An 8,295-nucleotide genomic window follows, 5' to 3' on the forward strand; every position below is an offset into this window, starting at 1 on the left:
CCCGAAGATCAGTCAGTCACTCATCTTATACACACGCACCAGCGCAATTATCTTCTTCACAAGTTGTTAGAATAAACGGTCATTTATACTTACTACACAGTGTTACGTTCATTTGTGTTACACCGAAGTTGTTGGATTGTGAAAACATATAATAACCTGTTAGTAGCAGCGTTATCCTTAATTTAACTACCCTTATTATCCCAAAAGAAATAAGGGATCGAACGATTCGCGGCATCGATTAGCAAATCGTGACGGGAAATTACGACTCCCGTTGGCGCGCTTCTTCGAGATCATGTCTCCCCGCGAACGTGCGAAAACACAGCTTATTACCAGTTGAATTTAACGTCAGTTAACGCTATCTTCTCGTTCGGCAACCAAATAGAACGTAACAGTATATACTGATATAAAATTTTGGTAGCAGCGGTGGGATACGTTCCACGGAGGATTAAAGTCTTTAGAGTACTAATAAAGTATAACCAGAAAACATGTCGACCACACGAGACTCATTGAATGAGGACACGCTCCTAACATTGCTAGAAAAAGTGAAAGCGTCGGACAAAAATTTTCACGTGTTAACCGATATGAGCATAAGGATAGCCAAACTAGAGGAAGACACGCGTATAAGTAAAGTAAAGGATAAAATCGAAACGCCTACATTATCACCGATAACACTCCGAGAGACCAGGGCGATCGAGGGCAGTTCCCAACCGATCAAGTTGAACGACGCGATCGAATCGGTACCAGTGTTCGACGGCCACCAACCGCCGGTATTTTAATTTTTGAGAGCATGCGAGCGTGCGCGAAATATGGTTCCTAGACATCAGGAGCCTCAATTAGTAAAACTATTGATGAATAAGCTTCGCGGACACGCGTTTCTCGCTGTAGCCACTGAGGTTGTAGATTTAAACGATTTTAGGAACAAGTTGAAAGACATGTTCGGCCCAGGGAAAACTGTCAATGAATATAGGAGAGAGTTAGGAACAGTGTTTCAGCGACCTGGAGAGGAAATACTCGATTACATAGACCGCGTCAGGAATCTCAGAATGGCAATAATAGATGGGGAAAGATGTGAATACGGCACAGTATCCCAAGACGTCCAAGGCACGATAGATTGGAACACGAGGGAGGCTTTCGTCAAAGGACTCCCAAACGAGGTATGCTTGCGAGTGAGGGTAGCAGGACACCAATGATTGGACGACGCATACCGCCAAGCCGTGAATGTAAAGCGCCGACACATATTATAGCATGGCTACGTCGTACCGTTGCGTATCGGTACTTTTGCCTAAAACATCATTACAAAAATTCACCGTTTATTGTGAATACCAAAATGTACTTAAAATTGTATCTTGGGTTTAATAAACATCTTTAAATACTAAAAAAAAACCGCCAAGCCATGAAAGCGATGCGAAAAATAAAACAAGCAGCCAGACGGTACCAGCGTTCGGCACCGTCAAACAATTACGACCGAAACAATGCTCGTCCCCTTAATAACAACCGCCAAGATCGGAGATTTGCACCACCGTCGCGAAATCGTCCAAACGACGATAATCGTACCTTACATCTCGGGGCAGTCGGGAAACCAGCTAACTCCTTCGAGAGCAAGGGGCGAATCCCGAAGGAGCGACACTGTGAATCGCCCGAGAGTACAAGCAGCAACAAGAAGATCGACGCCACAACCTTCGTGCAGTTGTGCACGGGAACGAATATGGTAGAATACCCAGAAAATCAAACAGCAAAAGAAAAGGAAGTTCACAGAAAAATAACCAGGAGCACGCAGGAATCAGATTCAGATTCGGAAGGAGACCTCTCCTAATTGTTTCAATAAAAATAAATGAAAACCCGAGCACTCCAACTGCACGAATAGTCTCCCCAGATCTAAAAACCAAAACAAATTTATTATTAGACTCTGGATGGGAAATCAATATTATCAAAAAACCTGCTTTACCCGATTCAGCAATCATGAACGAATCAATTGAAAGAATCAATTGAAATTCGAGGAATTACGGCAACGAGCCTGGTCACCCTAGGGCGGACAATAATATAGGTTGCGGGCCTTTTCACGTAGTTGATGATTCACTACTAATCGATCAGGACGGAATCTTAGGATCCGAATTTTTTGCAAGATGTAAAGCTCGTTTGAATTACGAGCAAAAACACATTAAATGGGGAAATATCTATGTCCCGTTTGATACGAGAGAAAAAATAATCGTACCTAAACGAAATTCGGTTGTTCAATTAACATTTCAAATCCAGAGATAAAAGAGGGATTTATCCCAAAAATCGAACCGATTAAGGGAGTCTATTTCGGAAACGCGGTTGTAAAAAACCATAAAGGGCGGGGTTATATAAGAGTAATCAATACCACATTAAGGGATTACGAATTCACCGTACCTACAATAGTAATTAGAGAGATTACAATACCCACTTTGCTCTCTCATACCACGTGCAACGTTATTTCAGTATCTAAGGAAACTAGGTTCTACAAAATAGTGAAATTGTTGCGACTGGAACATTTAAACGAAGAAGAAAGAAGGAACGTCGAAGCACTGATACAAAAAAATCAAGAATATACGAATTTCATTATAAAGGGATTTGAAAGCGAATAATATCTAGTGAAGCATAAACGTTGAAAATATAGTAACCACTCAAATTAAATGACAAAAATTTATAGAATGATGGCAGTGATAATGTTGGTGGGAGTGATTGCGTGAACATTGAAGAGAACCAGTTACAGGAATTTATATATATTAGGAATATTGGTTTGATTCGTTTTATTATGTGTAATAGACGATCATTAATAATAATGACCTGCAATTAAATTTTTCTAAAAGAATTCCTCCATAGAGAAAAAAATTTAGAGAAAAAAAATAAAACGAAAAATATGAAGAAAGAAATAAGGTTTTACCACTGTTCTTACGAGGAATCACCATGAATGCCAGAATTCAGTTATTTGAATTAAGTATGGAGGGCAGACCAGTGGATGAAGCGGTAGCAAGTATATTTCATAGTGTTCTTTTCCATCGAAGTCTTGCGAAATTTAAGTACAAGCAAGAAGGTAGTTACTCAAAGAAGAAAAATCGCTGGCCTTTTCAACCAGAATGTATACCATGGGAAGTATGAACAGTACACTTAGAGCTTATTAAATTAGCAACAGAACATGAACGACAGATACGTAGAGAAAAAGTTGGAGATTTATTAACTGATAAGATTCTTTACATAACAGAAGTAATAAATCGACATAACTATTTGCCCAAAATTCCAAATCAAGCTGAACCGAATTTTATCTTTGATACATCGTACCCTGATATACAACCTTATCTGTTTAAATTATCATTTACCACCTCTAGCCCATCGAGTACAACAATGGGTAATACAATGAAAAAATTGATCAAAGAGACATTATCCATTTAGTTGTTTACTAGTTTCCATGAGAATTTTTTTAGTGTAATGTATATATAATCCAGATTCATTCTTGGATAAATTAACATTATGAACTTTCCTTCATTAACAAAGGAATTCTGTTTGTCATATGAAATGGTGTGCATTCATATATACTCAAATCATGCCTTCATTGTTGAGAAATGTTAAGTCGGCATGATCGCTAGTTACTACAAGCTAAGTTGGTACGACTTCTAACGACGCTCTTTTGTCTTAGAAGTCGACCACGTGTTAATTGACCGAGTGTACTCTGTGTGTTAAGACGTGTTGTACGAACCTAAAAATATATTAAAGAAAATCGAATCTGCGTGAATCGATTAATTAATAACCCCAAACCTATATCAAATAATAGGTTATCGGTCCATGGCAGTAAACTGCGGTAATAAAAAGCATTATTTTTTGAGTTTTTGTGTTTTCTGAGATAATCCGAGAAGAAGCCACGCCATGGTCGACCAGGAGAGAATAGATGATGTGGACAGCGATATGAAGCCGGTCCTAAGAAAGGGGAATTACGAATATTGAAAGACAATAGAGCCAGGATTTACGGCAGCAGACAGGTTGAACCCAGAGTGCATGAGAATGGACAACATGGCACGTGCTTACCTTTTCCGGCATATTCGCCCCGAATATCTCGGGGAAATTAGGACTTTGAAAACAGCGAGGGATTGCTGGAAGGAGGGGAGGGGTAGCTGGAGGTCAAGGGAAAGGGAACGATCGTCGTGAAGATGACTAAGGCCTGTGGCGGGTGGGAACTATCCTTGAATTAGATGTGAATCTAATCTCAATCAGGCAATTGGCGGTGAAAGATGTCACCACAGTATGTACGAGGGATGAGGTCATCGGTACAGATGATGATGGGGATGTAATATTCAATTCAAAGATAGGAGACAATGTGTACCTACCTAGAGACAATATCATCTGAAAAGCATGTAGCAAACGTTTCCGTGGAGAACGATCAGGAAAGACCTGGGAAGGATGACGAAGACATTGAGGTCATTGAAGCCAAAGCATACAAAGGTATCGTATCATGGCATGAGAGGTTAGGTCACCTACATGGGAATGCGATGAGGATAATCCTTGTAAATAGTGTGAAAGAGGACTCGAGGAAACGTGAGGAACCATGCGGAGTCTGCGTGAAAGGAAAGATGACCAAAGTACAATTTCCGAGGACAGCTCACCACATGTGTCAGTGCCCTTTAGAGATTGTTCACAGCGATATTAGTGATAAAACTCAATGCAAGTCGCTGGGCGGAGATAATTATTTTGTGACCTTTATTGATGATTTTTCTCGTTTCATGTACGTTAGAATCATCAATAGGAAGAATGAAGTACTCGAGTGTTTCAAGGAGTACCAGGTGGAAGTGGAGGCTTTACACCAATCCAAAATAAGTGCCCTCCAAACTGATAACGGGGGTGAGTACACAGGGGAAAACTTTGAGAAATATCTGAAGGAGAAAGGCATCTTACACAGGAGGACCATTCCTAGGAACCCTGAGCAAAATGGTGTTTCCGAACGAGCAAACAGAACCCTGGTCGAAATGTCTAGATGTTTACTCATCCAATCAGAATTCCCTGACTATCCGTGGGGGGAGGCTGTGAACGCAGCATGTCACATAAGGAACCTATGTCCATCCGCTGCTTTTAGAGACAAGATCCCACTGGAATTATGGGAAGGAAAGGGATGTGACCTCCAAGGGGAGATTAACAGACTGAGAGTGTTTGGATGCAGAGTCTGGTATCTGAAGAGTCCAAGCGGAGGAAAATTCGAGAGCAAGGCGGATGAAGGGATATTTGTAGGGTATGACAGACAGGTCAAAGGCTATAGAATTTACCTGCCGAAGACCAAAAAGGTGATAATATCCTGTCATGTCCGGTTCGAGGAGATCACGTTCCCCTACAAGAATGCTAAAATGGGATGTAGATATGGGATGTAGAAGATTTTGAACTTGGATGGGGAGCTGGCCAGACTGACGTCGAAACACAGAGTGATGGCGAAAACGACGAAGGGGAGACTGATGACTTCATGGATAGTTTAACGAGCGAGAATAATCCGGTGGAGGCTGTGAGTGTACCGGTTGTGCCCAGGAGGTCGTCAAGACTACATGAACCAAAGACATGTGGTAGTTGTGCTCATACTGCGACCATTTGTAAAACTCAAAACATGTGTGTAGCTGTGAATGTGTACGAAGCCCTGAAGGGGCCAGATGCTCAAAGGTGGACTGATGCAATAAGGAAAGAATTAGACAACCTAAAAAGTAAAGATGTGTGGGACATTGTGCAAAGACCCTTAAATAAAAACGTTATAGACTATAAGTGGGTGCTTGTGATAAAGAGAGACCCTGATAGGTATAAGGCTAGACTGGTAGCTCGGGGATTCTAGCAGAGACCTGGAGTAAATTACTCAGAAACCTTCAATCCAATAGAGAAACGCAGAACTCTAAGAATTCTGCTTGCTCTGTGTGCGGAGAATGGATGGGTTTACGAGCACATCGATGCGGAATGTGCATATCTCAACAGTTCTCTGGATGAGGATATATACATGGGGCAACCAGAATTTTTTAGAGTTCCAGGAAAGGACAGAACTCACTTTGTGTATAAACTTAAAAAGAGCCTGTATGGATTGAAGCAAGCTGGGAGAATGTGGTTTAGGTACATCAATAGTATTTTAAAAGTATTTTAAAAAATAGTATTTTAAAAAATGAGTCTGAACCCATGTGTGAGTGATCCGTGTGTATATGTGAATGCGTCCAAAGATTTGATTGTAGCTGTGTATGTGGATGACATTCTTGTGTTTGGAACGAAGGAGTGGATTGAAATATTCAAAACTAGGATTAAGGAAAAATTAAACGTTAGAATGCTAGGTGTAGACACTCAATTTCTATCCATCCGCCTGAGTAGGCCAAACAGCAACACTGTGGTATTTGATCCGTACAGATAGGTCAAATGCTGGATCTGTTTGACATTACTCATGAGGTTGGAGTGTCGACATCGCTAGCTAAAGAATGTGAGTCTGGTTTTGACATTGAGTGTGATGAGCCCTTCGACAATAAGTTATACGAACAAGCTGTGGGGCCATATAATGTATGTCGCCACTGTAAATCGCCCTGATGTCACGTGTGCAATAGGAAAACTAAATCAAAGATGTGCAAATCCGACTGTATCCGATTGGAAAGCAGTGAAGCGAATCTTCAAGTACCTGTTGAAAACCAAAGACTTAAAATTAGTGTACCAAAAAACGGGACAACCTTTGAAGGTGTTTTGCGATTCGGATTTTGCGGGCTGTACGGTAAATAGGAAATCCAGGAGCGGGTATGTCTTCATACTCGCTGGTGGTGCAATATCCCGGTTGTCTAAAAAACAACCGATCATAGCTCAATCGACGTGCGAAGCGGAGTTCGTGGCGATGCAGGAAGCAGCAAGGGAAACAGTATGGATTTCCTTACTGTTAAGAGAGTTGGGTCAATTGTCATATTGCCCTCGCCCTTGCAAGATCTTCTGTGATAATATCGGAGCTATTTCATGGTCAAGGGATGAAGTAGTTGCCGAAAGTTCTAAGCACGTCCAAGTGCGTTACTTTTATGTTAAGAACTGCGTGTCGAAGGGGATATTAGATTATACATATATACCTAGTCCTGAGAATGTCGCTGACATTTTTACCAAAGGCTTAAATAGGGTTAAGATTCAGTATTTCACCAAAGCTATGGGGCTTGTAGGAACTACGATCAAAGGGGAGTGTTGAGAAATGTTAGGTTGGCATGATCGCTAGTTACTACAAGCTAAGTTGGTATGACTTCTAACGACGCTCTTTTATCTTAAAAGTCGACCACGTGTTAATTGACCGAGTGTATTCTGTGTGTTAAGACGTGTTGTACGAACCTAAAAATATATTAAAGAAAATCGAATCTGCGTGAATCGATTAATTAATAACCCCAAACCCATATCAAATAACATTCATTACTGACATCCGTTGTTAACGTAAGTGTTTTCGTATAGTCGGGATATTTTAATACTGGCATAGTTATTCTTTTAATGTATCGGAGTTAAGTTGTGTTTTGTCAGTCCAGTGCAATTGTATGTCTTTCTTAGTTAGTTCTGTTAACGGTTTGGCAATTTTAGAGAAGTTTCTAATAAATTTTCTATAGTATCCAGCTAGCCCAAGGAATGATTTTACATGTGTAGGATTTTTAGGTAGTTTGAAATTCTTTACTGCTTCTATCTTTTTAGGGTTAGGTTTTACTCCATCTGTTGTCACTACATGTCCTAGATATTCTAATTCGGATTTTAAGAACTCACATTTATCTGGTTGTATTCTTAGATCTACTTTCCTGAGTCTTTGGAATATAATGGCTAAGTTTTTATTATGTTCTTCTATCGATTGCCCGAATATAATGATATCATCGAGACAAACGAAACAATGATTGTTAATCAAACCTTAACTTCACTAAAAACTAATGAAGATATCGAAGCAGCCATAGAATACTTAGACATGAGCATAATAAACGCTATCCGCTCCTCCACACCTACTAAGACTACTATCTGCAAACGTCAATATTGATTGTAAATTTTAATGAATAAATAAAATCAAACCTCTCAACGTGGTATCCATCATTCTTTGAAAGGTAGCAGGTGCGTTCTTGAGCCGGAATGGCATTCTATTGTAGTGGAAGTGCCCTTGTGGTGTGCTAAATGCAGTATATTTCTTTGAATTCTCGTCCGTGGGTATTTAATGGAATCCTGAGGATAAGTCTAAAGCGGAGAAATATTTTGCGTTTCCTAGTTCTGAGAGTATATTGTCAATATCAGGTAGTGGATATGCGTCTTGGTCTGTTAGTTCGTTTAACTTTCTAAAATCAATGA

The 8,295-nt window shown here is 40.2% G+C and overlaps 1 pseudogene; it reads left to right on the forward strand.

Annotated features, from left to right (window-relative positions):
- Positions 1-2,898: 2,898 nt before the first annotated feature.
- On the forward strand, positions 2,899-3,535 carry LOC100742808 (annotated as a pseudogene).
- Positions 3,536-8,295: the final 4,760 nt, after the last annotated feature.

This window comes from Bombus impatiens, unplaced genomic scaffold, assembly GCF_000188095.3.
Source record: "Bombus impatiens unplaced genomic scaffold, BIMP_2.2 scf_2136, whole genome shotgun sequence".
NCBI classification, from domain to species: Eukaryota; Metazoa; Arthropoda; class Insecta; order Hymenoptera; family Apidae; genus Bombus; species Bombus impatiens.